This window comes from Myotis lucifugus, unplaced genomic scaffold, assembly GCF_000147115.1.
Source record: "Myotis lucifugus unplaced genomic scaffold, Myoluc2.0 scaffold_0, whole genome shotgun sequence".
Taxonomy (NCBI): Eukaryota; Metazoa; Chordata; class Mammalia; order Chiroptera; family Vespertilionidae; genus Myotis; species Myotis lucifugus.
This window is the reverse complement of record NW_005871048.1, coordinates 40,214,636-40,221,963: the sequence shown is the minus strand read 5'-3', so window position 1 is coordinate 40,221,963 and position 7,328 is coordinate 40,214,636.

Here is a 7,328-nt window from a genome sequence, read left to right as displayed (position 1 = left end):
GCTGTGGGGTCATCTACATTTATTGAGCTGGAGGTTTCAGAAGGGGAGGGGCCAGCTCGCTGGCAATAACAATAACAACAATATCAGCAAATATGTGCTGCCTGCCAGACACTGTGCTAAGTATTTGACATTTATTAACTCATTCAATCATAACAACAACCCTAGGAAGTAGGTATTATTGCCATCCCCATGTTATGGATGAAGAAACTGAGACACAGAGGTACAGGAACTTCACAAGGTCTTCTAGTAAGTGGTGAAAGCAGACTCATGCAGCTCACTCCACATCATGCACTTTAGCTTGAATCTCTGTTGCCTCTCGAAAGTACCAGTACCCAGTGTATGGAGCACTGTTCTAAGCAGAGACTTTTATAACCATCACGCCATACTACCTCCAACATGGCTGGCAGTCAACACGACCTACACATGTGCCCTCTATCTTTGTCTTCTGCCCTATTACATTTTCTCTAACTCCAGGCTCTGCCATAACTGCCCATCCCCCACCTTATACTCTAAGTTTGTATTTGTGTATCCCTGTGCTGTCATTTGGGGTACAAGATGGGGCCCCGCCCTCGGACCAGGCCAACCTTCCCTTTTCTGGGTACTTCAGGCATTCACTCAGATCCAATTCACAGTTGGAGAGGCTGTGCACACCCAAATAAATACAGGGAAAGAATCCAGGAAATTTTTTTTCTGATGATTCAGACTCAAGAAAAAGTCCAGATAGCCATACAGTCATTAATAGAGCACTTTCAATATATGAAATCAGTGCCTTCGCATGTGTTATTTCATTTAATTCTCATAACACCTCAGTGAAGTGGCCACTGAGGTCTCTGACTTCAATAGGAAAGATACTTAAGATTCAAGAAAAGCTATGTGACTTGCCCAAGACCACACATCTAGTAAAAATCAACAGCTGGGATTCGAAATCCATGTCTACATCGATCGAGATGCTGCAACACAAAACACCAATCTTTCCTTCAGCCTTTTACAAATAACAATAACTTTAAACATATATACATATATATAGCTGCCCTCAGCTTGTGGGACAAGAGTGGTTTTCAGCTCAAATGGACCACCACGTGTGTCTATTCATCCACGCAGCCCCGAATGAGGTGGGACAGGCTCTATGTTGCTTCATTCCTTCGACCTCTCTTCTTGAATAAGCTCAGTCTCCACATCCCACCCTGGAGTGCATTTCTAGGGGCTGGAAGCAGAGGGTCTTCCATAAGGGGCCTCCTCTGTGAAATACCATTCCTCTTGTTCTCCTGAGAGCCCAGTGAGCTGACCTTCCAGGCACGATGAAAGATAGCTCTTTCTGGTTTATTTTCCCTAGATAGTTGGAGGAATGTTGTTCTGGGCTTGTGTTCAGTGGGTTTGTGTTTTTTGTTGCTGTAATGGTGTTTTGCTATAGTGGTATTACCATATTTTGAAAGTTTTCTAAGCCATTGCCCATGCACCCAGGGGTGACTATTGAAATGATGAGGACATTTTTATAAATCACAAAAATAAATAAATGTATAAAAGCACAGTTAGAAAAATGGGCAAAGCTAACTCAGCTAAAGAAACAACTGAAAGTGTTTTTTCGGAATCTAAAATGAGTTTCATGCCTAAAAAGGTCTATAGAAAAAATATTCTGTACATTTTAAGGAAAAAATAATTTCCATGAATATTATAAATGGTAAATGCTGACTTTGGTTTCACATTCTATCTATGTATCTAGATGGAAGAAATGCAGACAGAAAAAAATAAGCATATATGCATTAGGAATAACTGTAGTGTTATATCTTATTTATGTATAGCCATTGTTTTGCTAGAATTAAACATGCATGACAATTTTTTCTTTTTAAGTTGCTTTTCTTTAAAAATTGGTCCTTTTGTTTTTTCTCATCTAATATCTAGGATATTTACCATATCTGAAAGCGTACCATTATAAGATCATGGCCAGAACCCGCTAAGAAATGTTAGAAACTAGACTTTCCGGATCATCTACTCTCCCTCCCTCTCCTTACCCGCTGCCACTCTGACCCCATCCACTCTGCCGGGAGCATGGCCTCAACTAGTTGGCGGCTTTGCTGACTGCATATAAACTTAATCCTGGTCTCCGTGGCTATCCCTGAAAACTCACATAGTTCGTTTTCCAAAAGAGATGAAAATGATTGTCAAATACTCTGTGTGCTGGGCAACATTTCAATGAACAAAGGAATACATACATGGAGGGGGGGGGATTAAATGCTTAATAATTTCATTAATAGAAAAAAAATCAACTGTTCACAGGTTGACAAAAGTTTTAAGTATTTTGTTTCTGATATTGTAGGGGCAGGCAGGGCTTTTGGTCTACAGATGGGGAGTGGGAAGGTGAATGTGGAGACGCCAACCTGCATCTCAGCACCAGGCTCCTCTGGCTGCCCCAACAGAGGGGCTGAGCCCTGTTTATGGCACAGGGGCTGGGTAGATTCAATAACAGGGGCTCATCGTGAATGATTAGGGTTACAGGTCTTGGGCAAAATCTGAGGAAAGCAGATTTCAGAACAACTGGACTTAAACTAGCTGTGTTTTAAATGACAAAGCAGATGGGCCATGAGAATCACCCTACCACATCCCACATTAGGAAAGCAGGGAACCTCTTCCCACAGTGCAATACTGTGAAGAGGCAGGTGGTCAAAAAGCAGGTCTTCTGCCAACTATAGAATTGATAAGAATATGATCACTTATGGAACATTCAGATCGCTCTGTGTGTGGTCTGAAAAATCAAACCAGAGTGTGTGTTCGGGGGGTGGGAGTAGAAGGAGACGACTGTTAGAATCAAAACAGCAACTGTATCTGGATTTGTTTTTAACTCTGCCAAAAGCATGTGGAGTAACAGAATCAAACAATTTTCTCAAGCAGAAAGAATTATTTTGCTTTCAAACACCAACCAGGTAAAAATGGCCTCAAAGATGATTAGAAATGCAGTGGCTGTTCCACCATGATTATTCTTTCTAATCACATACAAAATTTCAAATACTTCAGTAAATTACTCACAGGCAATTAAGTCCTTTAGATTCATCCTGTGATGGTGGCAGTCTTGTTGGCAATGTTTGTCCTAGAGCAGCAGTTGAGAGCCTAGCAGGAAATTAAAAAGCCACATGATTCTTTAGCTTATAATACAGTTAGTTGATTTTCCCGAGGTTACATGTAGGTACATCATGCTGATGCAAATAGCAAGGCAAGTAGCTCTGGGTCAACAGCCAGAAAATGGAGCTCCTCAACCCTACCACAGGTAGAGAATGATCAGACAATGGAGTTGGCCTTTCCCTCACCCACCGCACCCCTACACATAGACATATAACATAAATTCCAGATTTGCCCTTCAGTCTTTTTAGTGCCGCTACAGGAGCAGAAGGGGCAGAAAAAGAAACACAAGGCTGAGCCAGGCCCCATCTGGCTGCTAACTTCCCTATCTCCTCTTCTAGTGTTCTCTCCCATTGACCTGAAGACCACTTGGGTGACCCAGAAAAGATGCCTGGGACCTGTGCCATTCCCTGTGCTCTAATGGTGCTGCAGACACTGGTGTCTCCCTCACTCATTCCCTCAGCAGTACCGTACAGTCCCTTCCTATTCCTTAATGGCTATGAATATCCTACGTTTTCTAAGTCTTTTCTCCCCAAGTAAATTAGGAGCTCCCGACGGGCAGGAAACACATATGCTCCTGTTGTGCCCTTTCGTTATTGCCAGTACAGCACTAAGCAAAGAGCAGTCTCTCTAAAACAAATTGTGTAAGGAGTCTCTTTGGTGTAAGTTTAGTCAGTAGTACTAGATGGGTAGGAAGGACAGAAGAAAACAAATATCAGGAATGACAATTAGTAAGGCAAAGTCAGCCTCTACTAAGAAACCCGGTTAAATTAAAACCCTCTGTTTATGATTGCCCTGGATATGTGAGCCCTGTCCTCTCCGATCATTCTATTGCCTTTCCTCATGCTTTGTGGCTATGCTGACCACGAATAACAAGTAGAACCATGACCTTAACATCATTGCTTTTCAGAACAAACCTTCTAGTTCATCTTCACTAACTGACTAAACCTAGCTTCCAGGGGTCTTCTCACATCCTCTGTGGAATTGTTTTTCGTAGAAAGTACTGAAAAAGCCACAGAATAAAATGTTCAAGGATCTGAAAAGAGAGATTGCCCCTACTCAAACCTATAGTCAAGTAGTTATGTGAATCAAAATTCTCTTCCTTTGGGGGGCGGGCATTCTTTGCTTTGGGGGCTTTAAGGGGTTGGGGGTAGGTTGGAATTTTCACTTCTTTTTCTCTACAGACTCTACGTAAGTCAAGTGAAATAGGGACTATGGGATGGTGGAGGGAATGCAGGGCTGCTCAGCATGGGGAGGCTTATTTCCGCCACCTTTGGAAAAGATGGACACTTTATCTGTGGGCACACGGCTCTTTGTTTCCCTGAATTCCCGCAGGAGTAGGCTTCCACCCTAATGGAATTAGCAAAGGTCACTTCTCTAACCCATAAGACTAAAACTTGGGGCTCCCTTTGTAGGGGAGTCCTCGGCTGACCTTATGGCCTTCCACCGACAGTTTTGGCTGTTTCTAGTATTGAGGTTTAAAACAACTGACTATTGCTCCCTTTGCACCTTCACCAAGACAATCTTGGTCACACTGGGTACTGTGTGTAACTCAGGGTTTTCTCTCCCAACTTTTCCTCCCCGTGAAAGAGTAAGTTAGCCTGGGATGAACAGGAAATGGCTCGTTTCTGCCAGGACACTGGGACAATCGCCCAAGCTAAGGCCACAGACATGACTGTCAACAGCTTCATTTTCACCTTTTTTTCTTCTGTCCCCAATCTTTAGGCCAAAGAAGCCCCCACATCAGCCATACCCTGACCCATCAGCCCACCCTGTCCTGGCGCTGGGTCTGTTCTCCAGAGCAGACCAGGAAAAAGCCTGACGGTGGGAGGCCAGCCTGCACCAACCCCAGGCTTTTCACTGCCGGCGGGGATTAAGTAACACCCGCAAAATCAGCATTTGCACACATGCCAGGGGCTGATTACGGGGCCTCTCAGCCAGGGCCTCTCAGCCAGGGCAGCCGACGCGATTTCAGAGCAATTTCTCCGATTACTCAGCCCCAGGACAGCGGGGCGCGGCTCCAGCGCACATCCTGGGCGCGAGGAGGCCCGGCGGCTCCGCGCTCCTCACCCGGGTGGGCCTGGCGGGCGCTCACCGAGGGCCAGACTAGACTGCCACCCACCAGCACCGCGTCCGCCCGGAGCTTCCGGCTCCCCTGATCCGGCCCCGCTCCGAGCCCCCAGCGCTGGGAGGAGCCCTGTCCCGCCTGAAGCACCTCCACCTCCATCCATCCTCAATCGGCTGCACACCGCGGGCCTAAGACCCATTGGTCCCAGGCTCTCGCCACCTCTCCACCGCGGCGCCCTTGGGGGGTCTGGGCCCAAGGCTGCCCATCACCGGGCGAGAAAAGAGCCGCCAAATGCGCCTGCAGGACGGGAGGAGGGAACAGCTGTCGGTGTCTCGGCGGCAGCTTAACCCACCCCCCAACACTGAACGCGCCCCGACTGTACCCCTGCACCCGCCGGCTCTCCGCCGCTCGGCCACCTCCCCCAGCCCCGGGCCTGCGCCCCTGGCCATCGCCAGAGACCGAGCGGTTTTTCCAATAGTTAAGATAAGCCTGGGATCTTAATTTCCTTGATGGGACCGACCGCGAGGCCGTGTCAATGTCCCCTGACAGACGTAATGGAGGGTTATTAGCAATACAAAGCCTGTCGGACCTGCAGCACCAGTTCAAGGGAATATTTCGGTGTCGCACCGAAATTGCTGCGCATGTAAACCAATTTCCCCGACAGAAGGGTAAACACAGACTCGTTTGAACCGCGAGATGAAAACAGATGGCATATCGCAAACAGTTCCCCCAAATACAACAGACTTCTGGGCCAATTACACGTGGTTAACGCTGACTGGCAGAGGAAATAGTTTTCCTTGCTGCTAAATGTCACAAAAGTCACCGAAAGGCACAGAGGGAGGCCGCTTTGTTTTCGCGAAACTTGCTAAAATTAATCTGTGCTGGAGCCCCTGGTACAAAGCAGAGCGGCCCCCTCCCCTTCCCGCCGCGGGGGCCAGGCCTTTGTGGAGGAGCCGAAGGGTGGGGGGGCCCAGCGCCGGGACCTCCAAGTGCGAATCTGCCGGAGGAGAAAACGGGGCAAGAGACAGAAACCGCAGCAGGCGCTCTCGGCCTCGGGGGTGCGGGCGCGCGCGGGGGCTCCGGGCCCCCATCTCGCACCCAGCCCGGGCGGACACGGCCCCTCTTCCCGCCCCAGCTGCTCGCCCCTTAGGGACGCCCGCCCCGGCCCGGGAAGCAGGAGAACCAGGCTCACCCGCCCAGGAGGTCGGGGCTGCCCACGTGCAGGCATAGGAGCCCGGGGCCGGCCACGCGGGCGCCAGCGCCAAAGGCTCAAGGAGCTGCTCCTGCGTCCCCGGGACCAGGCCCTGCGCAGGGCCGGCGGGCAGAGGCCTGGCTCCCGGCGGGTCTGGGCCGGGAGGGCCGCGCGCCGCAGCCCCGCGGGTTTGGCGCCCCTTCTGGTGAGGGAGCCGGGACAACTGGGGGAGGGGGGGACCCCAGGGGTGGTAGAAGGGGGAGGCCGCACCCCCAGGACTGACCCTGGAAGGCGGGAGGCGTCAGAGAGCGTCGGCCCAGGCCGCAGACCCACCGGCTCACGCAGGGCGGGGGGCGGGGAGGAAGGGCCGGGCGCGCTGCGCCTGCTCCCCAGCGCCCGTCAGTCTCCGCGAGGGGCCGTTCCCCGCGCTCCCGGGCTCCCGAGGCCGCCCGGCTGGGCCGCGGGCGGGAAGACGGTGCTGGCGGTGCGGCCGGAGGAAGCGGCTCGGGCAGCCGCCCCGCGCCCGGGAGCGCGTGCAGGGTTCAGCCGTGTTTCGGTTGCCCCCTGACCTGACCCCGGGCGCACAAAGGCCTCCTGGGTGCACGGCCATGGCGCGGCCTTCCCGTCGCTGCCAAATTAATGAGCCCCCGTCAGGTTGGGTTTACAGCTCGGCCGGGAAGCAGCCGAGTGGAAAGGAGCGCGGGCCGCCCCGGAGGTACCTGCACGCAGGCAGAGGCGTCCTGTCCCGGAGGCCGGGGAGGGCGAGGCCCGCGCGGTGCCGCCCTCGACGCTGCTCTCCGGTCCTTCCGCTGACTCCCGAGGGAACGGGCCTGCCCCAGGGGACTGCTGGGCGGTGAGAAATGTGTGTCCTGCTTTAGAAAAGCAGCACAGACCCCGCACCTCACACCCCGGCAGCACGGGCCAGGCGTGCTGGGTGTCTCTGCGGCGCCCTGGGCT